Source organism: Ranitomeya imitator, chromosome 8 (genome assembly GCF_032444005.1).
Source record: "Ranitomeya imitator isolate aRanImi1 chromosome 8, aRanImi1.pri, whole genome shotgun sequence".
Taxonomy (NCBI): Eukaryota; Metazoa; Chordata; class Amphibia; order Anura; family Dendrobatidae; genus Ranitomeya; species Ranitomeya imitator.
In genome coordinates, this window is record NC_091289.1 from 169,934,262 (window position 1) to 169,959,516 (window position 25,255).

Consider the following 25,255-nt stretch of genomic DNA (forward strand, 5'->3'; position numbering starts at 1 on the left):
GGGGCACTATTGCTGTGAGGGCAATGAGGGACACTTATGTGGGGACACAGAAGGGGCACTATTACCATATGGAACATAGAGGTTTACTACTGTGTGGGAGTACAAAGGGAGGGCACTATTACAGTTTGGGGGCACATATTATCAGTATTACAGGGTGAGTTCACATAGAGGCACTATCAGAGTATGGAGGAACAGAGGGCAAAGCGTGGCACTTTTACCGTGCAGAGGCACAGAAGGACACTATTATTTAGTGGTGGCTCAGAAGGGCTCTATTACTGTGTGGGTGCTTTCTTACCATGTGGGGGACTACTGTATGAAGGCACAGAGGGGGTACTATTTCCATAAGGAGACACAGAAGGCCACCATTACATTTGGGGACACAGAGCAGCAGTACTGTAGTGTAGGGGCACAGAGGTGGAACTATTACAGTATGGGGTCTCAGAGGGACACTATTACCACTTGGGGATACTTTTGCTGTGTGATAAATTCCATAGAGACAAGTCAAGGATGCAAGAAGTCATCATGGCAGTCTTGGCTTACTAGAGGAGAAAAGTTAAAGTGAATGACTAGTATAAAAGAGAACATCACGGGTAGGTCACTAGATTTATTTGTACGTTTAACACTTATACCTGTAAGAACCTGTATATAAGCGAGGGCAGCACGGTGGCTCAGTGGTTATCATGGTTATTGTGCAACACGAGTCAATGGGTTCAAATCCCACCAAGGACAACATCTGCAAGGAGTTTGTTTGTTCTCCCTGCATTTGCATGGGTTTCCTCCGGGTTCTCCGGTTTCCTTTCACACCTCAAAGAAATACTGATAGTGAATCTAGATTGTGAGCCCCAATGGGGACAACGATGATGCCTATATGTTGGTCATATTAATGTTATATAGGCCTGCAGATAATGTAGTATAAGCCTAGCCTGTAGCTAAGAATGCACAGGAGGCCTGAAATGGCAGCGAAGGGGACCTTCAGCAGGCAAGGCAACCCGTCTACACTTTGCGATCGCATTGTGGGGGTGAGCTAGCGTTCAACCCTAATCACAATTGTTAAAATATATTAAAGCATTTTTTTTAAAATGTGTTAAAATTCAAGGGGTCGAACAGCAATGACTGGAGCTAACTTTGTCGCTGCTGTTAGAGGTGGATTAAGAGACTTAGCTCCTGAGAGCGCGTCATACACTCACACTCGACATGCAACGTACCTGTGCGTCACTCGTAGGGAAGGGAATGAATACTTCCCAGTAGTTTCTCCTGCATATTAACAAGTGATGGCGAGTAGCCCAAGCAGTGGGATATCCTTTGATCAGGTAATTGAGTATCGTACGGAGAGTAATTTGCATTTTCTGTACATATCAGAAGGTGTAAATTCTATACAGAAGTAGGTTATCTTTTTATCTCTGGCATATATAATATATTACCCAAATCCTAGACAATCCTTTTAAACTATGACAAAAGAACATAACTCTAAGCAACCCTGGAAGTGTACAGCATTAGATGAATAAGAAAAGAAAAAGACGAAATCAGCATCCAAGTATTGAGTTGGGAAGAAAGCAGCAAGGTCAAAAGTAAATCAAGGTGCTGAGTATTAAAGCTGAATCAGAAGATCAATCACGAGCCAAAGTCAAGTAAGAGCGAAATCTTAACAGCCAGTGAAACGCGAGGTCAAAATCATAACTCAATTCCAACAAGAATAAGCTGGAAACCAGAGTGACACCTGCGAACGTGCCAGTCAGGGGCGACACGATGTGGGTGAAGAACTCTCGGAACAACAAGATGACTATTGTTCCCACACTGAAAACTGAAGGCAACAAAGTAAAAGCACAGAAGACTGCAATAATAAATAATTATAATTTGCAATCAATAGGGGTCTTGCAAAATTCCAATTTGTAGCTCAGTGCTGCATATAAATCAAATCCAACCGGTCTTGTCACTCTTTGGTGCCATAAATTGAGGTGGAGAATATATGATGTGTTTACATATACCTCAGAAGATTCACGTTCTCCTTTACGGTTAACATTTATGTTTTATGAGTTCTGAGGACTCTAAATTCAAGAAAGTCCATCTGGATCCCCCTCACTCCCCCCCCCCAAAAATGACCATTATAGATAAAGGGGTCGATTTATTAAAGTGTAATTTCAGGTGAGTTTTCCTAAATGACAATTAAATAAATCGACCCCTTTATCTATAATGGTCATGTATGGTAGATATCATCATAGAAGCTAGTCTTTACCCTCCGGTTCAGATACAACTTAAAATTTAAAATAGAACTTTGGAAAGAATGCAAAAAATGCAGGATACAAGTCATCTATCTCATAATCTCCAGAAATAGCTTTATTCCTCATATAAACCCACAAGACTTTATTGAAAACGTAGTTAGTCTTTGACTTTAGTGGGCACAGAGGTCGCTCCTGGACCCTGGTGGCTGAAAAGGCGACTTTGGCCATATAATATTACCAATGCCCATAAAGACCCTTGAAAGTTGGGGGCCCTATTGGAGATTTTGCATTGGGGCCCATGAGTTTCAAATGCCAGCACTGCTAACCTGTCCTATATGGTGGTATAAATATAATATATGGTAATGGGAAATGAAGATATCATTCATTACACCGCACATGCACCACTGGAGCTCTCATTTACTGGGGCCAAATGTGCAGATTGTACAAGATTTAACATATTTTGACGACAAGTGTCCCTGAATCACCAGGAGACTGTGGGACATTTGCTTTACTGACGTGTGACGGTTCTGCTGAGCGGCGTTGATGCACATCCACTTAGGGGAATACTACTGTACGTGGAAATTGAAATTGGTGAATACATAAAATCATATCCCATCCTGAACATTAGGAACATCTGTCTATTGCCCAGGAGGTCTCACAGCCTTCAGAAACCGGTGTGGCAGAAATGACTAAGGCCTGGCGTTTTGGAACAAATTGTGTCATTTTAATGGAATAAATCTGCTGGACAGTCCATAAAGAGCCAAGCTATTAATTATAGCGATGTCAGACCGTCACTACCAATAGGACCCGCCAAACAAATGAGATTTCACAAGAATAGAAGACTATCGATTCCTTCCAGTGCTCCCTACTTAGCACAAGGAGGTGCCGTTAAGCCGCGGTGTAAAAATACATAAAACAAAAATAAATTCTGCAAAGCTGGAAAGTGAAGCCAGGTCTATCAATCACTCAACTTTTTAACCAGTTTCCTGCCAGAAAGGGACGCGCATGGGTGGCAGTGAGAGATAAGTGTTATTTATAATGATATTTTAATTGAAGTGTCACAGATATGCTCATTACCATAATTAGCGTGCAATCTTCAGGCGGGAACTAGAGTGTAATGAATAGCGAGAATAATATTAGCTTGGGACACAGTCAGGCTGAGCTGTGTGCCAGCAGTAAATTGGGCAATTTGCATAACGAGATGGCAGACTTGTTATAGGAACCACAGGGCTGTATGATATGACAACCTCTTCCGAACGCAGACCGTGCAAGAGGGAGAGAAAGGGATCCTCCAGCGCGCATTTTACAAGCCAAATATTCTTTCCTATGTACCGGGGACTCATAATTTGCAAAGTGCATAGGAGCTGCCATACTGAGAGGACCGGCATTGTGTTATTCCAATAGAATTAATCATTCTGTCTGGTGCAGGTGAAGTCGCTGCTTGGCTCCTTCGTTGGCTCCTTTATTCAGGATTTTTTCAGTTGTAAGGAGATGGAATTGATTCAGGTCTGGTAATGGCTACCAATCAACGAGCTTGTAAGGGTCTAGTCTTACACCTAACACTGGGGGGTAAACATTTATATAGGGCTTTGTAGAGGCCTCAGTGCCAAAACTATTCTCCAATGCAAGATTCTTTAAGACGCACCCTCATCAAAGTTTTTATCCAATAATCATAATATATAGCACTGTGTACTTACAATTGCTTATTTTATCTTTCTACCCAGCTAATTCTTCTCTTTTCTCTGCTCTATGGATAAACAGGAAGTCTTTTGTCCTTGTATTTATCATCCACCACTTCACTTCCTAACCCAGCTGCTTCCTCCTACCCCTGCCAGGGGCTTTTGCAGTGATTCAAATCTCATACAGGGAAAATTGACCTCCTGTTTCTACATAGAGCTTAGAAGTAGAGATGAGCGAACCTGAACTTAAAAGTTTGATGTTCGCACCGAGCAGTTAGTGTCCGGGGCTAAACGTTGAACATGGACTTTCCCCAGAAGTCCATTGCAATGGTCAGAGTTCCAGATGAAGTCCAGAGAGATAAAATAAAGAGAGATTTTTTTTTTCTTACTCAGACCCAAAATTTGGGTCTCCATTACATTGGAATAAATTTCAGGTCGGGGACCAAAACCCAAACTTCCATGGGTCCGCTCATCCCTGCTAGTCTACGATTAATCACATGAGTCATAGACTAATGAAAAAGTGAAGAAATATCTGAGTAGAAAGGCAAAAGGAGCAATTGTAAGTACACAGTGCTATATAATATGATGACTGCAATATATTAAGAGGATGAAAACTTTGATGGAAGGAGGAGTGCTAATTTATAAACAGCTTCCTCTATTGATGGATCTTTCAATATGGAGGAAACATGCATGACAATATTTGAGAACTAGAACTTTCAGAAAATATATAAAAAGCCTTTATTTTTTATTTAGATTTTTTTTCTATACACTACTCAAAAAAATAAAGTGAACACTAAAATCCCACATCCTAGATATCATTGAATGAAATATTCCTGTTGTAAATCTTTATTCATGACATAGTGGAATGTGTTGAGAACAATAAAACTTAAAAATGATCAATGTAAATCACAACTAATATCCCACGGAGGTCTGGAGTTGGAATGATGCTCAAAGCGCCTGGCTTAGGTGGCGGCACGTCATTGTCACAGCTGTAACCTCCGCCCTGGTTGCTAGGCAGCATTGCACAAAATACCGCGGTCACTGCCGGACGTTGGTAGCTTATGGCAGTTTAGCTTTTAGATTGTTGAGACTAGTTGTTTCTGTCCTTTATACCTGTTTTGCTGCAGCTTGTATGTAATTAGCTCTCTGCTGGGAGCCATGTGTGAGGTTCCCTTCTATGTAAACCCCAGCAGACAGTCGCTAGCTGCCAGTTATTCAGGTCAGCTAGACATGGTCATTCTGATCCTTTTCTCCTCTGTGCTATTTTGTGTATCCTATCTATTGACCTCAGCTTGCATTTTGATCACCCACTTGCTTTCTTATATTGTCCCTGATGTGATGTCTTGGTATTGATGTAACACCCCAGGTAACCGGTTGTTACAGTGACGTTGCCTTCCTTTTGGGAAGAGTGATATCATGCGTGGAGACAAGGAGGATTCTCTTTACCAGGTAAGCACACACATGCAACACATTCTGAATCCAGGCCAGGAGGGGGAGCTCAGGACCCGGATTCAGGGGAGCTTCCCTCAGCTTTAAGTATCATGGCCTGGAGGAGGAGTAAGCCAGTTGGAGAAGGGAGTCTGAGAGAGACACTGAGTGAGAAGGACGTCTGGAACAGGAAGAGAGGCCTAGCAGCCACATGGGAGCTGCAGCCTCTGGGAAGAGAGATAACCTGAAGAGTTGTTGTATGCTGTGGAGCATTGAGGAAAGGAGCACAGTATTGGAACAGGGCTCAGAGGGGAACTGTGACTGGGCACCCTCTGAACCGAAGTGCAGGAACCGGGTACCGGGAGCCCAAGGCTATTGTGGGACTCTAAGACACATAGCAGAACTGGAGGGCACTAGACTACATGTTAAATGCCCGCACCAAGCCTGAGGTACAGCAGTACTCTAAGAGCCCAGGTTGTGGTAGAGACCCTATAAAAAGGCTCAAACTGCTTATCGCGCAGGCAACTGTCTCAGGACAGGAGAGAGAGGATTCCTTGCCAGCAAGCTACAAGCAGCAGGGACCTCGACATCTTAGCACAAGTAGGAAAGGCTTACGGACCCAACCTGGGAGAGGGATCACCTTTGCCTCCAAGCCGGCCGGACCACCTCACCATCCATGCCTGGTACCTTGGACTATGGACTACTACCAGTAAACCAGGTAAAGACTTTACAACTTGTGTCCTCCACTTATTCGTCGGCATACAACACCCTTGCCACTCATCTTGGGAGCCCTGGGGACCCCGCTTCACCTGTGGGAAGCGTCACCATCTAGCCACCATACCATCACCCCAGGGGACCCCTTTAAGCAGCGTCGATCCCTACTGACCAAGGACCACAGGTGGCATCACGAATGAACTTTAATACCAAATTCCCTAAAAGACCGTTCCCCTTTAATTGGGCGCCCAGGGCCACGGACCGGGTCGCAGTCACCGTGACATCCCCTTTAAGTCTGGACCCGGTACCGAGTACCCCACTGCCCAGGAGGGTGACCCATTGACCCCGCATGATGATTCCTATGGCCTCCAGCTTGGTCTACCATTCAGCAGCTGACTCTGTTGACTGTTATGATCTGGTGGTTAGAACAAATAGTGGACCTGGTAGTTAGAGCACCAGAAAAGACCTGATAGCACATGAATACAGGACAAGCTCTGGGAAGTGGAACCTCTGCTGACCGCAATCCCTAATCCTATCACGTACACTAGAAATAGCCGTGGAGCGCTCCTATCATGACCTAGGCGCCTCGTCACAGCCTCAGAACTAGCTAGCCCTAGAGATAGGAAAAATAAGCCTATCTTGCCTCAGAGAAAATTCCCCAAAGGAAAAGGCAGCCCCCCACATATATTGACTGTGAGTAAGATGAAATCACAAACACAGAGATGAAATAGATTTAGCAAAGAGAGGCCCGACTTACTAAACAGACAGAAGATAGGAAAGGTCACTTTGCAGTCAGCACAAAACCCTAAAAAAGACACACAGAGAGTGCAGGGAAAAATACCTTCCGCACCGACTAACGGAGCGGAGGTGCTCCCTCTGCGTCCCAGAGCTTCCAGCAAGCAAGGCAAAATTCACATAAGCATGCTGGACAGAAAAAATAGCAAACAAGAAAAAAGCAAAGTGAAACTTAGCTTCTGCTGGAGAAAACAGGTAACCAGGAAGATCCAGGAGCGAACTAGACCAATGCTACAAGATTGACAGCTGGCATAGGACAAGGATCCAAGTGGAGTTAAATAGAGCAGCCCACTAACGAATTAGCCTCGTCACCCGTGGAAGGAAACTCAGAAACACCCACAGGCATCAGAGAAAGTCCATGGACAGAACCAGCCAAAGTACCATTCATGACCACAGGAGGGAGCCCGAAAACAGAATTCACAACAGTTGACCCTGCCCAAGGTGCCCTGTGTAAGTCCAGGTCCTTGTATATGGGCTAATGGGTCAAGGCCAGGGCAACTCCTGGGATCTGGAAGGAGGAATAGCTCACACTAAGCCTGCCCGTGGAAGCCCTATAGAAAACTGCCAAGATTCCACAAAAGTGCTTTATTAACAGCCACTTGATTATTCCGGTACTTGACATGCTATCTCTTACATTAAAATGCTCCAGTTTGCCTCTGCTGCAACACTCCACTACGTTAATTTGCTGGGCTCTGTTACTTTTCTACAAAGATTAAAACACATACCCGAATCAGCTATGCCACTGGACTCTGCTACATTGAATTCTCATACACTACAGACTTCAAGTACATTGTTACTTTAGTTATCTGACCTACTGATCTCTGCTACATTGCTGGGCTTTGCTATATCACTTCTCATCTTTGCTATTTCACAGGGCTCTGTTGCATCGCTGTTGTGAGTTTCCTTCTCTTTCCAGTTCTGCTACATCAATGAGCCTATTTTTCTGTGCCCTTATTTTGATTCTGCTTCCCTTGTCTCATTTTCAAAACCCAATGCAAAAGAAATGAGTATATACCCTGTAATAAGTAAATAAGTAGATAGTAATAGTGCATGTAAATAACATAGAAGACTTAGTTAACACTATTTTGATCAAAAAAGCATAGAAGCCATTCCACCACGACAAGGTGTACACAATCGAGATGGTCCTATCCTATCTCTAGGATTAAAATCTCACCTTGTGCCAACCAACCTCAATGTAGATAAAAGCAGGATCCAGGCCCGACTGTAAAGACACTTGCCCATGGGAAGCTATATAGATGAAATGACGAGCTCAAAGAGCCATGCCCCTGTTTGCACAAAGTACAAGAAACTACAGCAAAACCAAAGAAATGAGCCGGAATGTAAGCTGGTATTCATGCAAAATGTAAAAGCACGTTCACGCTGTGTTCATTTCACAGACAAAACCCAGTATTGTTGATGTTCCAGCTTCCTTATCGTCTTCTAGTCTTCTCTTCAAGTTGCCTTCCAGCCGTTGCAGCCTCCATAGCTCCCTTCTGTCCATCTCACTCCACCAATGTCATCTGCCCGTTTCACAACAACCGCTCATCCCATCCAAAGACTTTGAGAATCTACGTCATCTTTCTACCTCACCAGGTGAGACATAACTAGTGATGAGCGAACGTGCTCAGATAGGGTGTTATCCAACCATGCTCGGGTGCTAACCGAGTGTCTTCAGTGTGCTCGAAAACTATGTTCAAGTCCCCGCGGCTGCATATCTCGTGTCTGTTCAACAGCCACAACACATGCATGGATTGCCGGTTTGTTAGATAATTCTTGCATGTGTTGCATCTGTCGAACAGCCGCGAGACATGCAGTCGGAGGGGGGGGGGACTCGAACATAGTATTCGAGCATGCCGAAGACACTAGGTTAGCAAAAGAGCATGCTCCAATAATACCTTATCTGATCATATGCGCTCATCACTAATAACAGCCCATCTCCAGTGTTGCTCAGTGAAACATGATGACATTTTTCAGAAGCTCAACAAACGTGCAATAACGTTGATACATGTGCCTTCAGAAGACATAAATTATAATGGCAACATATTCTCGTCATTATAGTTATGCATGGAATGTAGAAATATAGTATAATAAAAATTTCTGGTTTGCACAACCTGCATAATACATATTGTTATTGTTATATCGTGAGCGCAGCCAAGACAAGGCTACAAGTCTTTCTTAGAGATAACAGTTATCGCTTGCTATTTGCTCAGCAGAAATACAGTTTACAACAGTAAGCATAAAATTATCTGTGTTGTAAGAGAGAGTTACTGCAACGTAAAGAAAAACAAGCAAAGCCGTTTCATTGACATATATTTCAATACAACACTTAGGAATTCTTACTGGCAAAATCCCAACGGTGCATTCAAGTTAATTTGCGGGCCGCCTATTTTACAGAAAAGTTAATAAAGCTTTAAATAGAAAAACAGACGATTGCGCTCGAGGTGCTGGAGGGGCAGCATTTATGTGCGGAGAAGCCATTTACATTAGATCTTGCTTTGCATCTCGAGAATTAGTGAAACTTTTCCAAGTTGGTTTTTTTTTTCGACGTATTATTACTTTGTTTACGATGTACTTCCAGTTTGCTTTCTTTTAGTTTGTTTCATATTTTATAGGGAAAGTTCTTTTATTATTAGAAATTATCTTGTATGAAGAAATATAATTGTTTTAGTCTATTACGTGCTTTGCAATTCATCAATGTGGCTTTGAGGACATGATTGTTTTGCTACATAATAAACTCCGACTGCCATCTGTTCTGCTTCTTATTTAATTGTTTTTTATCTCGTCATTTCGAAGAGCTAAATTACACTTTGTTAGTGTCTCTTTCGCGGTGATTCACATAGAAAGTTTTACATACGGCACATTTTGGAAAACTTTTTTTCTGTGACCTTGATCTTAGATGCTTTTGAAAAGATCATGTTCGTTCATTATGTAAGGTCTTGTGCTTTAGTTAACCACTTTGCTGGACAACCCCTTCTTAAATGCCTGAGTCTCCCCGAGTAAAATTAGGAAAGCTTTCACTCACGTCCCACACTGAAACCATTCCAGAAATGTTGGCGCTTGGTTGACATTGTTATGTCAAATCAGCTCTGCAGCCAATCTGTGACAGAGTGGACATCCACTTCGATAACATTGTAAAGGCTGCAGCCAATCAAGTTGCAGTGCTCATGTGACATAAGAATGTCAAGAAAGTGACGGCAGACTCGGCGCTAACATCGCTGGCGCCGCACGTGTTCGGAAGTTGAGTAAAATCTTTTCTTATTTTACTTGGGGGACTAGGGCATTTGAGAAGGGTTTGTCCAACAATCAAACACATAACAATAGTTATGATTAATGAAAGTGATAAAAAATCTGACATGCTTGACCAAAATCTTCCTCAAGAATCAGTTGACTGGTCCGATACACATTAAAGTGTCGTTATCAGTGGGTGTGGCCAATATTAGCTTAATGTGTGTGTTGGCCCCATAGTTCCTCAATATTTGAAACACCAATATTTTTTTATACATCTAAAAAAAAAATGAACTAACTTGGCAAAAAGATTTAAACCCCACATTTTTTTGTTTATCTACTGGAGGCTTTGTATCTCCAAGGTAACAGACTACAAACAAACACTTTGTAGTCTGATTCTATAGTCATTCTCCTCCATTTGTTGCAAACATACATTGGTAGGATATTAAGCAGTATGGACCAGACAGATGGATGATTTGGAACAATTACAAACTGAGTACAATGCTGGACATAGCCTTCAAGAACAGTCAATGGTCAAACATTGATCTACTGTCATGTTATAGCGGCAAAAGTTGCCTTCTTCACTTTGGCCAGTAATGGGAATGCATTGATTCCACTGGTAGTAGAGTCACAGCTGAAGACATCACTGAGCAGATCCATATAATGTCACATAGATAAATAGCTTGCTTTGTTGCCTGACTTTATATGGCCAGAGAAGAGTTGACGCATTGGCCACGGATACTGCACATGTCCCGACTAGGAAGTTTAATTTAATTAACTACTGAGTGTCTAAATTATATAACTTTAGAATGGGGAGCTGTCTGCTCAACAACAAACATCATCAACATTTTTGTTATTTTGCTGTATAACTGCTATTTTGCTGCTAGTTCTGTGTTGGACTCTGTGACAAACTAAGCTCTGCTACAGTACATACAATATATGAGTACTCACAGACCAATAGGATTGAGAGGAGGACACACAGGACAGACTGTATTTGGTGCTGGTTTGTGCAAAAAAGCTAAAGTAGAAAATCTAAGCCACAAGACACCTTACATGTTCCTGAGATGTAAGCTACAGTGCAAAAGTTGTAGGCAGGTGTGGAAAAAATGCTGAAAAATAAAAAGGCTTGAAGAAAAATAGAAAAGTTAATAGTTTATTTTTATTTTAACAAAATGCAAAGTGAATGAACAAAATGGGAAATCTTAATCAAGTCAATATTTGGTGTGACTGCCCTTTGTCTTAATCAATTCTTTTGAGTACATTAACACACAGTTTTTGAAGGAATTCTACAGGAAGGTTGCTCCAAAGATCTCGGAGAACTGACCACAGATCTTCTTTGGATGTCATTTGCACAAATCTTACTGTCTTTTCATGAAATCCCGGATTGACTGGATGATGTTGAGATCATTGCTCTGCGAGTCCGTATCATCACTTCCAGGACTCCTTGATCTTCTTAATGACATTGGTTGTATGTTTGGAATCATTGTCCTTCTGCCGAATAAAATTGGAGCCTATCAAACGTTTCCTTTACGGTTTTGCATAATGGATACATTTTCACACTGAAAACATTTCTCAGCACTATAAGTCTGGTATAGCTCAAGGTCCCATTGCCATTGGGTCCTCTTATCTCACCAGAACCTGGGCCCAATTATCTCACTGTCCAATTATGGGCAAATGCAACGCTATTCAGAAGAAGAGCAAAATTCGCAAGGCATGCATCTTCTACAAGTTGGTGGCACAATTCCTTCATCTCTCTAAGCGCAATATTGAACTTTTGGCACCATCTGAAAAAAAAAAACGTTTTAATCCTATCTCTTCCAGGTTCCTGTAGGTACATAGGTTAAGGAAACAAACTTAAATGTAGCTAATGCAGTGATTAAATATACCCTGACTCTGTGGAATAGCTGTAATCAGATATCGACTCTAAGCTCTCCAGGCTTACATGTAAACCTATTACACGTAATCCATCCTCGCAGGCCAACATGATGTACTAGACAGGAAGCCTCTCCCTATGGAAGCCGGAGGATTTAGCAGAAGAAAAAATTACTTTTTTTTCTAATAGAGATTACCAACTTCTTGCTTTAATATCGCATTTATTTTAATTTTAAAGAAGTTATTTTATTTTGGGGAAAAGGTAAAATTTCCATGGTTTAAATAGGATATATTGTGTAGGATGAGGCATAAAATTATCTGAAATTAGATATTTTATTGCAAAAAGTAGTAACACGCCATCAAATTTGCAATAAAAAAAAATGAGGGTACTTCTTACCTTGAACATAATGTTCCGGCAGCTGTTTCTTATCAACCATGTTTTCTTCTGCAGGAACAGTTATATCTCTGGTTGTTGAATTTGCTGAGAGATCATCCATATTATCCTTAGCCTTGTTACAATCCTCGAAAAGAATGGTAACTTCTTTGTGTGCCCGTTGGCAAAGCCTACACGTAAGATGAAATTTGGCTGAACTTGCAAAATTAGACAAGACAGACTGGACTTCAAATGTGTATTGTTTGTGGTCTCCAGTCTCCTACTTTCGAGGGAGAGAAGAATAGGGCAGTTGGAATTTTTGGAGGAGATTAGAGGTATCTCCCTGCGGTTTTATCTCTCCTCATTGAAAACACATGAATTTTCGGTCAAGTCGTGAGCTCAAGTACATAAGAGAGTTGGGCAAGAAGCCGCCTGTTGAACAGCCAACAGTTATCTCACGTGTAGAGCCAGTTGTAGGACAAGTGCCATTTGCAGACATTAAAGTTTATAATGATAACTGCACCAGACACTGTTAAATCTTGGTCCGTGCCGTATGGATTCTCTAGCACGGTGCCACATGGCTCTTATTATAGGAAAGAGCTTAGTCTATATACACAAATGTTCTGCTGCTTCTGGGAGTTACGAGTATGATACAGCGTTTCGGCCGGGCGTTGTTTCAGCTATCCGTGTTCAGTGCCAAACTTCTAAGACAGGAAAGATAAATATCTTGGTACCGTGTTAGCCAGTAGATAGAAAAATATTTAGAATTGAGAGTCCTCAGTGGTTGATACCTTTTAATGGCGAACTGAGAAGATGGTAACAAATTGCAAGCTTTCGAGACTACACAGGTCTTCATCTTTGCCTGATGACGAGACCTGTGTAGTCTTGAAAGCTTGCAATTTGTTACCATCTTTTCAGTTAGCCATTAAAAGGTATCAACCACTGAGGACTCTCAATTCTAAATATTTTTCAAACTTCTAAGAGAAACTATTGTCAAACTGCAAGGAGTATTTTGTAAACTTTCCATCCACCACTCTACCTTGCACCGTTCTTTCTTGAGCTGACCTGCTACTCCTTCCAGGATGGCAAACACATCCACAAAAGTATGAATCCAAAGCACCAGAAAGTTGCTGTAATCAACTTCTTTTTTAATCAAAATAGATAGCAAAAAAAGTGACGTTTCGGCCAAAATATTTACCTTTATTAAACCAAAATATTAAAAAAGACATTGTTCAATTGAGTTGTCTTTTTCTATTTTGGCTTGATAAAGACACATTTTTAGCTGAAACGTTGATTTTTTTTTTTTGCTTGATTATGTATTTTATTAATAAGGAACATGATTGTGGGATCGCTCTTAAGTCAACTAGCAAGGAATCGGTCTACTTTCAGGGATTTTTGTGCTGTGGCAAATGGACTGTCTCCAAGACTCCGAGTCATGGCTGGAACATAGATTTCAGAGAGTTCCAGGTTGCCAAAATAATGCTGTCTTGGGAGTTAACCGTAAAGAACCTGCTCCAATGTGAAAGAGCCAAAATGTGTGTCCTTTCTGCACACCATGTAAGTTTCTGAGCCTGTCCTTTGCTGGACAAAAAGGTTCAAATGCCTGTTTTTGACACTCTGAAAAGTAACCATGCGGCCTCATAAGAAATTTGGGATCATGACCATATTTAACAGCGAGCTCAAGGCATGAAAAAAAAAGTATTCTCACTTAGTGAAGTGGATCTTACAAATATTTGACCCAAATGGCACAACAGAAGCTGTGGTGGCCAAATAGGAACAGTTCAAGCCAATGGGAATCATTGGCTCTGATAAAGCAGAGTTGAGAAAATAGCAATATCTGTGAAAATTGTGGAAGCGGAGTAGAACCTGCTATGAGAAACCGGTGTAGTAGAGCTGAGTCAAACAGGAGGATGAAGGGCACGTTTGGACCAGCGATATAGTAATTCAATGAAGTAACACAACTGAGTTTACAAAAGTGCTAGCTGCAGTACATCAGAGGACTGGCTTAGAAATATAGCAGAGCTCAGTTTGTCACAGAGTTTAGTAAGTCAGAGCTGGTCAGCAGTATTCTAAAGCTGGGCTTGTCATAGAGTACATAAAATTAGGGCTGGCCAGTGATATAGTACAGCTGAGTTTGTCACAGAGTCTGGAATAACAGAGCTGATCTGTGGTATAGTAGAGCTGAGTTTGTCACAGAGTCCAGTACAATAGAGCTGGCCTGCAGTGTAGCAGTGATGAGTTTTTCATAACATTAGCGTTCAAGAGCAGAGTTAGTCTGTGGTCGTGGCATTGATGCTTAATACCTGAATACTCAGGCGGTAAGCGAATGCCTGTTGTGGCCTATGAGGATTGGGGGATGATGTCAGAGGTGCACACTGGCTTATCAAATCAATGTGCAGAGGAACACAAGGAGTCAGTAGCAGTAGGATGCAGCAGTTTCCACTGGAATTAAGAGAAGTGACTAAACTGTCTTGCAAAATTTTCATTTTTAGCAGACACTTGAGTTGCCTGCAGATTGGTGGATGTCCAGGTCCTAAGAGCCCTACTGCTCACACAATAGATGGATATGAATAGGCGGAATATGGACATGAAGCCAATGCTTTCTATTAAATCTGTGCTCAGTTGTGTGAGTGCACTCACACTGGAGCTGTGTGGTTCTGTGTGGTCCTGTCTGCTGGGCTGCACACTTCTCTAGATTCTAGCGCAAGATCGGTGGGCATCTCAGGACCCGGACTTGCATCGATCTGCAGGAAATTCAAGTTCCTGCTAAATATGAACAAATCACTGTAATGGTGACCAAACATGAATAAAGGATGATCCCAAGGGTATGACTTTACGATAAAATATTACTTTATTGATAAACAATTAAAACAAAACATTCATGGTAAGAATGGTGCTAGATCCTATAAAGGAGGGACTTCATTGACATAGGGTATTCCAATTCATTGGCCTGATTGAACATGAACTAAAAGTCACTCCCGAAGAAGCATTGCAAAACGCGCGTCGTGGCAGAGGGACGCCGAGGGATTTTCGCTTGGCTGACATCAGGTGCACATAACTCTTTTGATATTAACTATTTTTGAGTAATGTCACTCATGTTCAATAAAAAGTCACTTTGTAATTGAAGTAGGGTACAGACTCTGATAATATGCATTTAAAAGAGCACATGGTGTATTTGTCATGAAGGAAGCAGCTATTAGTACACTCTTAGGTTATTGGGCAGATCTATGTTTGTCCCTATGTGTCTATATAAGCTGAGTCACATAGTGACATTACTCAAAAATAGTTAATATCAAAAGAGTTATGTGTACCTGATGTCAGCCAAGCGAAAATCCCTCGGCGTCCCTCTGCCCCCGACGTGCGTTTCGCAATGCTTCTTCGGGAGTGACTTTTATTTCATGTTCAATCGGGCCAATGTATTGGAATACCCTATGGCAATGAAGTCCCTCCTTTATAGGATCTAGCACCTTTCTTACCATGAATGTTTTGTTTATTAATAAAGTAATATTTTAGCATAAAGTATTACCTTTGGGATCATCCTTTATTCATGTTTGGTCACCGTTACAGTGAAATGTTATCTAGTAAAGGTGTACATAGCCCTTATTTTTGATGGGTTTAACTATTTGGGGCACTCTATTGTGAATAAATATGAATAAATTAGCAAGAAAGTTTAATTTCTCTTTAAGTTTATATTGACCTCCACGCAATATCATAAATGTATTTCTTTAATTCACAGGTATAATACACAAACCACAAGAGTGGGGTCAAAATTGGGACATCAGTGCCGATTTTATAATTACAGTATATTATTTCAATTCAATTTTTAAAAAATCCAAATAACTTTTCACGGAAAACCTCTCAAAAGGCAAGTAAACCAGATTCAGTGGTTCTTATCTCCACCATGCCGCTATTTGGCATCCACACAAGTATTAGCAAAACTGCAAGTAATATGATCATGTGGGAAGCAAAACACAAGTATTTGGGTTTTTTTATGGTTTATTTAAATGTCTCTCTCATTTGTATACTCTACACAGATATGTAATATTAGGCTCATAGTATTTCATGTACACAAATAATTACATACTACACAGATCACAACCTAGAGGATAACTTTATCTTTTTCAGGTGTTGCATTGGGCGGGAGTCTCACGAGAGACCTTAAATGAGGAAGCGTGAATACAATATACAAATATACAGTGTCATGCGAAAAGTTTTACTCTATTATTATACCGTAGCGCTACATGCACGACTTGTTTTCAGCTCAGCTGGGTCCAAAAATAACAACTATTTTATCATATTGGGTGGACTGCGAAAGACTTGTGACTTTTTGCGCAAAGATGTAAAGAGATGATCCTGGGCTTGCATTTTATAGGTCTGCTGTTCGCTTATATGCATCATAGATCAGGACCTGGGGGGAAACTGCACCCCTTGAAGACCCATCAGCATGATATGTAAAGTAAGGACATGGCTATAATTGTGCTGTTATACAGATTAAATTGATACCTTTAGTGAAGAAATCCACTTTGTGGTTGTTCTTTAATCCACATTTGAAGTTTTTGACAATGAGCTTTAGGTGCACAGGGGCGGTAATGTGGGTAGTGTCTTCGGATCCTCCCCGATTCTGGTTTCTCTATGACAAGTCACCCCTTTGTCTGTGACCTGCCTCCTGCATGAAATTTCGCACCAATGCCGTCCTTACCTTGGGCGGCGAAGGTGCAGATTGATCTCCCGACAGTCTTCAATAAAAGGGTGGTGTATGTGCAGATTTACATCTCAGCTCAAATAAAGCTAGAATGGATGTCATTGAGCCAAGATCTTAAGGAGGTTGTCCAGGCCAAATCGATAACTGTCCGCTGGGGGGATTCCCCGGTTTCTAAGCCGGGGCCGGAGTGTATGTATACATTACACATGCTCCCGGCCAGAGCCTGTCCAGTAGGGGTGGCCTCGCTCCATACACTTGTATAGATCGAGGCCGTGCCCCAACTAGTGATGCGACTGTCCAGTGGGCATGGCAGACTATGGGAGTGTGTATAACTCATACATACCCTCCAGTCCCGGCTCAGAAACAGGTGAATTCCATCTTTATATTTTCCTAGAGGTTTTATATTTTTAAAGTGTCGGTATTTAGGGGGTCTGGTCTGGTCTGACTCTGCATTTAATTACGGGATCTGTATAGGTTTATGGGTGTGATCGGGGTTGTGCTTGATAAGGGTTCTAGTCTGGGATTTGTATTTATTTAGAGGGTCCATTGTTTATCTAGCAGTTTAGTCTGGGTCATTATTTCTTAGCGGGGTGTGATGTGGAGCATTTATATTGGGGTCATAAGAACGGCATGTATTAAAATTTTGAGTGCTTCACTTTCAGTACCGCTTAATAAGACGCCTCTCAGAACTTTCCTGTTACAACATCCGTTGATCATATCTCAGTATAATAGTAGGGAATTAAAATGCAGTTTTCACATTTTCATGTCCATTAAACGGTCTTTTTATATTTGATTCTAATAGTTCCACTTTAACCAGATTAGCCATTTAGGAGTCAATAAAAGTTGGGTGACAACTTAATTAGGATTGAACCTTTCTCAGCAGCTGCAGAACGCTGCAGACAATATATTGGGTCCCATCTGTCCCTGTTCCCACCGCGGCTTTCACTGTAATTTCCTCGTCTAAGGAAAATTCATACTATAGGTCAAAGTAGAATCTAGGGGAAACCGGACCTAGACTGTACATATGGTCCTATACCCTCCTTCCTTCCGGATAACCTTTCAGTACAAGTGCATTTTTTTCTATATACAGCCTTACGTTCACATACACCATCCGATACACTTTTATCTGTTATTATCGAGTGACGTTTTTATGCATTTTCCTCCTTCAAGGTACGTACACAAAAATACCGAAATATTCTCTGTCCTCCGTAGTACACGCCTGCGCAAGGCAAGATTGCCTTGCGCAGGCGTGTACTACGGAGGACAGAAAATGAACTTCAATCCAATATTGCGGCCAGCATGCAGCCAGCGGGTAAGGAAAGAAACACCCGAAAACTCCGCCCATATGACCCAAAACCAGTCCTGCCAAATACAGGTGACAGGTTCCCTTTAACACCATTTCTTTGGACATTCATTTTTTTTGTGATAATCCAGATCAGCTCCATTGTGCCTCATTGTTGCGCATTCTAAATGACAAGACTTTAAAGCATTGTTATTTTTGCCGAAAATCACTAGCATCTAAATTCCAAAAATGACTTACAGCTAAATCAATTTTCTGTTTAGAAATTTTGGCAGAAAAGCTTAATTGCGCCTGTGGTGACCAGACTTTATCTCCGACTACATCCTGTTTTTGTTGTGTATGCATTAACTTTGCAAAGCCTGCATCCTGGAAGATTTGGTATCAAATAATGTAATCACTGTACAAATGTTACTTTTTCATTTATTTTTATTTTTTTTAGAAACTTGTTTCCAGTATACAGGGCCTTGAAAAAGTATTCATACCCCATGGACTTTTCCACGTTTTTTTCATGTTACACCCACAAACTTAAATGTATTTTATTGGGATTTTATGTGATGTACCAACACAAAGTTGATAGTATTTGTGAAGTGTAAAGCAAATTATACAAATCTGAACATTGTGATGTACATTTGTATTCAGCCCCTTGTAATCTGATACCCCTAAATCAAATCCCGAGTGACCAATTGCCTCCAGAAGTCACATAATTAGATAGTTGATTCCACCTGTGTGTAATTTAGTCTCAGTATAACTGCAGTCGTTCTCTGAAGTCCTCAGAGGTTTTTCTGAGAACATTAGGCATCAAGCAACATCATGAAAACAAAGGAGCTCACCAGACATGTCAGGGATAAAGTTGTGGTGAATAGTAAAGCGGGGTAGGATTAAAAAAAAAAAGGAAAAAAGCAAAACATGCAGGCTAGGCTTATTTCTGGCTGCAACATATTTATTGATGGCTGTATTAACAGCATTCCTGATCATTAGCCCATTAAAACATGTCGACGAGCCAGCAAAAAAATGCGTGTTTGTGGTCCGATCACATTTTTTATGTGGCCTAAAAAATAATTATTGACAGCAGCACATCTCTAGGCGTAAACAGAAGTTGTTCTGCCAATGATATGTAAACTGTATTGGGAACAAACAATAGTATTGACAGATTCAATAGCTGAAAACAAGTGGAGTGCTGACTTCAAATTTTATAATCAATTAGCGCAACTTTTACTAATTACAAAAACTATTTTTGTTTCACAATAATGACATGTAATAAAAAAGAGGTGAACATAGAAAAATACAGTCTCACCCAAGGGATCGAAAATCAAGGGTAAAGGCTCAGTTGCAATGCACCAACCAAATGGACATGTTATAAGGGGGAAGAAATAGTGATTCAAATTGCCTAATAGAAGCAAGCACCTGACCTATAATCCCTGTATGTTCATTAACCAACAGCCAGCAATAAACCAACAAAGTGCATATGTATGTAAAGCAGCTTACCCATAGTAAAGTGCAAGCGCATGATCCCTGGGGACAGCTCCAACTCGTGTTTCGCATTTGCTTTATCACAGGAGTAAAGCTTTAGTGTCTTCAGTGACAATCAGAGTTTCCTGTAACCAGAGAACAATGCACTGTATGAGTACTTAAAGGGATTGTCCATTTTTAGGTTACTGTCATGCCTCTGGGTTCGAACCCTGGAGCCTGTGCTTTGTGGTTGGCTTCTCTATCCTCCGAGCCACGGCAGATACACCTTTTCTCTGGGTGTTTAGTTTCTGTTATCCTTGATTCAGTCTTTTTAGGGTAACAGGTGTTTTCATTTACTCATTTGTCTGTCCTATCACCTTTCGGATGCGGCTTTATATTCTTTCTCCCTGATGATGTGGTGATAGTCTCATTTGGATGTCCATCCATACTGCTGTAGTTAAAACAGTCAGTGAAAGACCAGCTAGGGTTTATCTCTCTGCTTTTTATGTTCTTTACCCTGCACCTACCATATATACTCGAGTATAAGCCGAGATTTTCAGCCCATTTTTTTGGGCTGAAAGTCCCCCTCTCGGCTTATACTCGAGTCATATACCCGGGTGTCAGCAGGGGAGGGAGAGCGGGGGCCGTGTAATCATACTTACCTGCTGCGGCGCGGTCCCTGCAGTCCCTGGCTTCTCCGGCGCTGCAGATTCTTCCTGTACTGAGCGGTCACATGGCACCGCTCATTACAGAAATGAATAGGCGGCTCCACCCCCATAGGGGAGGAGCCGCATATTCATTGCTGTAAATGATCGGTGCCATGTGACCGCTCAATTACAGGAAGACGCTGCAGCGCCGGAGAAGCCAGGGACTGCAGGGACCGCGCCGCAGCAGGTAAGGGGAGCGCAGCGCTATAATTACCTGCTCCTCGCTCCGGTACGGCTCCGTCTGCAGCGTCCTCTAGCAGTGACGCTCAGGTTAGAGGGCGCTGTGACGTAGTCAGTGCGCGCCCTCTGCTGAGCGTCAGTGCTGGAGACGGAGCCGCACGAGGAGGAGGTAATTATTGAAAGCGTCGGCGTCCTGAGAAGAGAGGTGAGTATGTGATTTTTTTTTTTTTTTTATGGCAGCACCAGCAGCATTCTAAGGAGCACCTATGGGGCCATAATCAAAGGTGCAGAGCATATATGGCACAGCATTATAAGGAGCATCTATGGGGCCATAATCAAAGGTGCAGAGCATATATGGCACAGCATTCTAAGGAGCACCTATGGGGCCATAATCAAAGGTGCAGAGCATATATGGCACAGCATTCTAAGGAGCACCTATGGGGCCATAATCAAAGGTGCAGACAGTGGCGTAGGAAGGGGGGTGCGGGGGGGGCGGTCCGCCCCGGGCGGCACAATGCGGGGGGCGGCCGGCGCTGCAGGAGAAGAAAAAAAAAAAAAAAGACGCCCCTTTAAATCTTCGGGCGGCGCCGTCCGCCGCCACGACCAGGGCCAGCTCCCCCCACCACCGGACCCCGCCCCCCGCTCTATACTCACCTCTCCTGGTTCCTGCGGCGCCGGCAGCTACAGCGTCCTCTGACTCTGCGACGTCTCAGAGCAGAGGGCGCGATGACGTCACTACTGTGCGCGCCGCTCTGCCTCTCTGTCCTGAGCGTCGCAGAGCCGGAGAGACGCTGACTGCACCGGACCTGCGCTAGGAACGGGAGAGGTGAGGATTTTACTTTTTTTTTTTTTTTCTTTATGTCTGACTGTCTGGGGCTGGGGCAATGCTGGACACACTGGGGCAATACTGGAGACCATGGGGCAGATTGCTGGACACACTGGGGCAATACATGAGACCATGGAGCAGATTGCTGGACACACTGGGGCAATACATGAGACCATGGGGCAGATTGCTGGACACACTGGGGCAATACAGGAGACTATGGGGCAGATTGCTGGACACACTGGGGCAATACTGGAGACCATGGGGCAGATTGCTGGACACACTGGGGCAATACAGGAGACCATGTGGCAGAATGCTGGACACACTGGGGCAATACAGGAGACCATGGGGCAGATTGCTGGACACACTGGGGCAATACAGGAGACCATGGGGCAGATTGCTGGACACACTGGGGCAATACTGGAGACCATGGGGCAGAATGCTGGACACACTGGGGCAATACAGGAGACCATGTGGCAGAATGCTGGACACACTGGGGCAATACAGGAGACCATGGGGCAGATTGCTGGACACACTGGGGCAATACAGGAGACCATGTGGCAGAATGCTGGACACACTGAGGCAATACAGGAGACCATGGGGCAGATTGCTGGACACACTGGGGCAATACAGGAGACTATGGGGCAGATTGCTGGACACACTGAATACTGGAGACCATGGGGCAGATTTCAGGACACATTGAGGCAATGCTGGAGACCCTGGGCAGACTTCTGGACATACTGGGGCAATACTGGAGACCATGGGGCAGATTGCTGGACACACCGGGGCAATACTGGAGACCATGGGGCAGAATGCTGGACACACTGGGGCAATACTGGAGACCATGGGGCAGATTGCTGGATACACCGGGGCAATACTGGAGACCATGGGGCAGAATGCTGGACACACTGGGGCAATACAGGAGACCATGGGGCAGATTGCTGGACACACTGGGGCAATACTGGAGACCCTGGGGCAGATTTCTGGACACATTGAGGCAATGCTGGAGACCCTGGGGCAGACTTCTGGACACACTGGGGCAATGCTGGACACTGGGGCAGATTGCTGGACACACTGGGGGTAATATGCTGGACACACTGGGGCAATGCTGGACACTGGGGGTAATATGCTGGACACACTGGGGCAGACTGCTGGACACACTGGGGAAAGGCTGGACACTGGGGCAGATTGCTGGACACACTGGGGGCAGTGCTGGACATACTGGGGCAGATTGCTGGACACACTGGGGGTAATATGCTGGACACACTGGGGCAGATTGCTGGACAACATGGGGGTAATATGCTGGACACACTGGGGCAGATTGCTGGACAACATGGGGGTAATATGCTGGACACACTGGGGGCAGGACTTGAGGCATGGGCAGAATGTAGATACGGGGCATGATTGGAGACACGGGGCAGGATTGGATCATGGGGCAGGACGGATACGATGGAGGCTGGTGGGGCAGGATGTGGAGATCATATGGGGTAGAATGGATACTCATGAGGGCAGGATGCGAGAACATATGGCTGGAGCCAGGAATGAGAAACGGGGCCAGGGTGGGGAATATTATTACCATAGGGGCTAATTAAGGGATATTATTACTGCAGTGATGTATTTATTTTATTTTTTGAGTATACTGTTTTAAATGGGGGGGCGGTCCTGTTACTGTGCAGAGTGACACTATATCACCTTTTTTTCTTCATGTGATGTAATGTAGAAGTTGTGAAAAATTAAGTAATGTGTTCTGCAAGCGGAGCTCGAGATAACTGTGTTATTTCCTGCAGAAACGAGTCCTGGCTGGAAGGAATGATGGCGGTCTGTGCTGGATGAAAGATGAAGGACTTCACCTAGAGACGTCACTGGTGAGTCAGTGTTACCTATACACTGACACTATACACTGTATACTATATAGAGGTCCTGTGTATAATGTCACCAGTGATCTCTGTATTACCTCTACACAGACACTGCATACTAAGTACAGATCTCCTGTGAATACTGGCACTTATGGTGATAGTATTGTGGTTTTTTTTTTATTACTGATCAGTATTGTAGTATTCAGTCACTATGTGGTGGTAATATGTGGTCTGGAAATGGTGTTGTGGTATTTGTCCCTTGTATGTAGTATTATTCGGTCACTATGTGGCCTGGTCATGGTGTGGTGGTATTAAGTCACAGGTGTGGCATGTGGGGGTGACACCATTAGGCCCAGTTTAAGTTCTACAAAACAGGAAAACCGTTTTTGGTAACCTTTGTGTGTATTGAGCCGGGGGGGGGGGGGCGCCAAACTCGGGAACAGCCCCGGGCGGCAAAAGCTCTAGCTACGCCTCTGGGTGCAGAGCATATATGGGGCACAGCATTTTAAGGAGCACCTATGGGGCCATAATCAAAGGTGCAGAGCATATATGGCACAGCATTCTAAGGAGCACCTATGGGGCCATAATCAAAGGTGCAGAGCATATATGGGGCACAGCATTCTAAGGAGCATTTATGGGGCCATAATCAAAGGTGCAGAGCATATATGGCACAACATTATAAGGAGCATTTATGGGGCCATAATCAAAGGTGCAGAGCATTATATATGGCACAGCTTTATAAGGAGCATCTATGGGGCCATAATCAACGGTGCAGAGCATTCTATATAGCACAGTTGTATATGGAGCATCTATGGGGCAATAATGAACGGTATGGAGCATCTATTTTTATTTTTGAAATTCACCGGTAGCTGCTGCATTTTCTACCCTAGGCTTATACTCGAGTCAATAAGTTTTCCCAGTTTTTTGTGGCAAAATTAGGGGGGTTGGCTTATACTCGGGTCGGCTTATACTCGAGTATATACGGTATCTTGTTTCTTTTTAGGAAGTAAGCAGTATGTTCTCTAAGGCCACATTCACACGTTGCGTCCTGTCCCTGCGGGTTCTCCCGCAGCGGATTTGATAAATCTGCAGGGCAAACCCGCTGTGGTTATCCCTGCAGATTTATCGCGGTTTGTCCTGCGGGTTCCGCTGCAGGATTTTACCCCTACTATTGATGCTGCATATGCAGCAATATGCAGCATCAATAGTAATGTTAAAAATAATAAAATAATGATATACTCACCCTCTGACGTCCCGATCTCCTCGGCGCTGCAGGCGGCGGTCCGGTTCCAAAGATGCTGTGCGAGAAGGACCTTTGTGACGTCACGGTCATGTGACCGCGACGTCACCGCAGGTCCTGGTCGCATAGCAAACCTGAGACCGGACGGCCGCGTGCAGCTCTGAGACTTCAGAGGGTGAGTATATCATGATTTTTTTATTTTAATTCTTTTTTTTTTTTACTCAAATATGGTTCCCGGGGCCTGGAGGAGAGTCTCCTCTCCTCCACCCCGGGTATAACCCGCACATTATCCGCTTACTTCCCGCATGGTGGGCTCAGCCCCATGCGGGAAGTAAGCGGATCAATGCATTTCTATGGGTGCAGAATCGCTGCGATTCTGCACAAAGAAGTGACATGGTCCTTCTTTTTTTCCGCAGCAATTCAGCGCATTTTTTTTTGGGATTTTCCGCAATGTGGGCACAGCGGTTTTTGTTTTCCATAGGGTAACATTGTACTGTACCCTGCATGGAAAACAGCTGCGGACCCGCAGCAGCAAAATTGCGGCGGTTCCGCAATAAAAACCGCATAGTGTGAACATACCCTAACAGTGCATACTTAATTCTTTATTTTGCAGTTTGTTTTACTCACTTTGGGATCTCTTTCTATTTCAGCACACTTTGCCTTCTGTAGGTAATTTGCACTCTGTTCTTCCCT

The 25,255-nt window shown here is 43.3% G+C and overlaps 1 long non-coding RNA gene across 1 annotated transcript in view; it reads right to left on the reverse strand.

Annotated features, from left to right (window-relative positions):
- Positions 1-25,255, reverse strand: part of LOC138648242 (uncharacterized) — a 63,680-nt gene that overhangs the window by 27,747 nt on the left and 10,678 nt on the right. The window contains exon 2 of the long non-coding RNA XR_011315090.1: positions 19,793-19,902. This is a non-coding gene — a long non-coding RNA (uncharacterized lncRNA). The remainder of the gene's footprint in view (positions 1-19,792; positions 19,903-25,255) is intronic.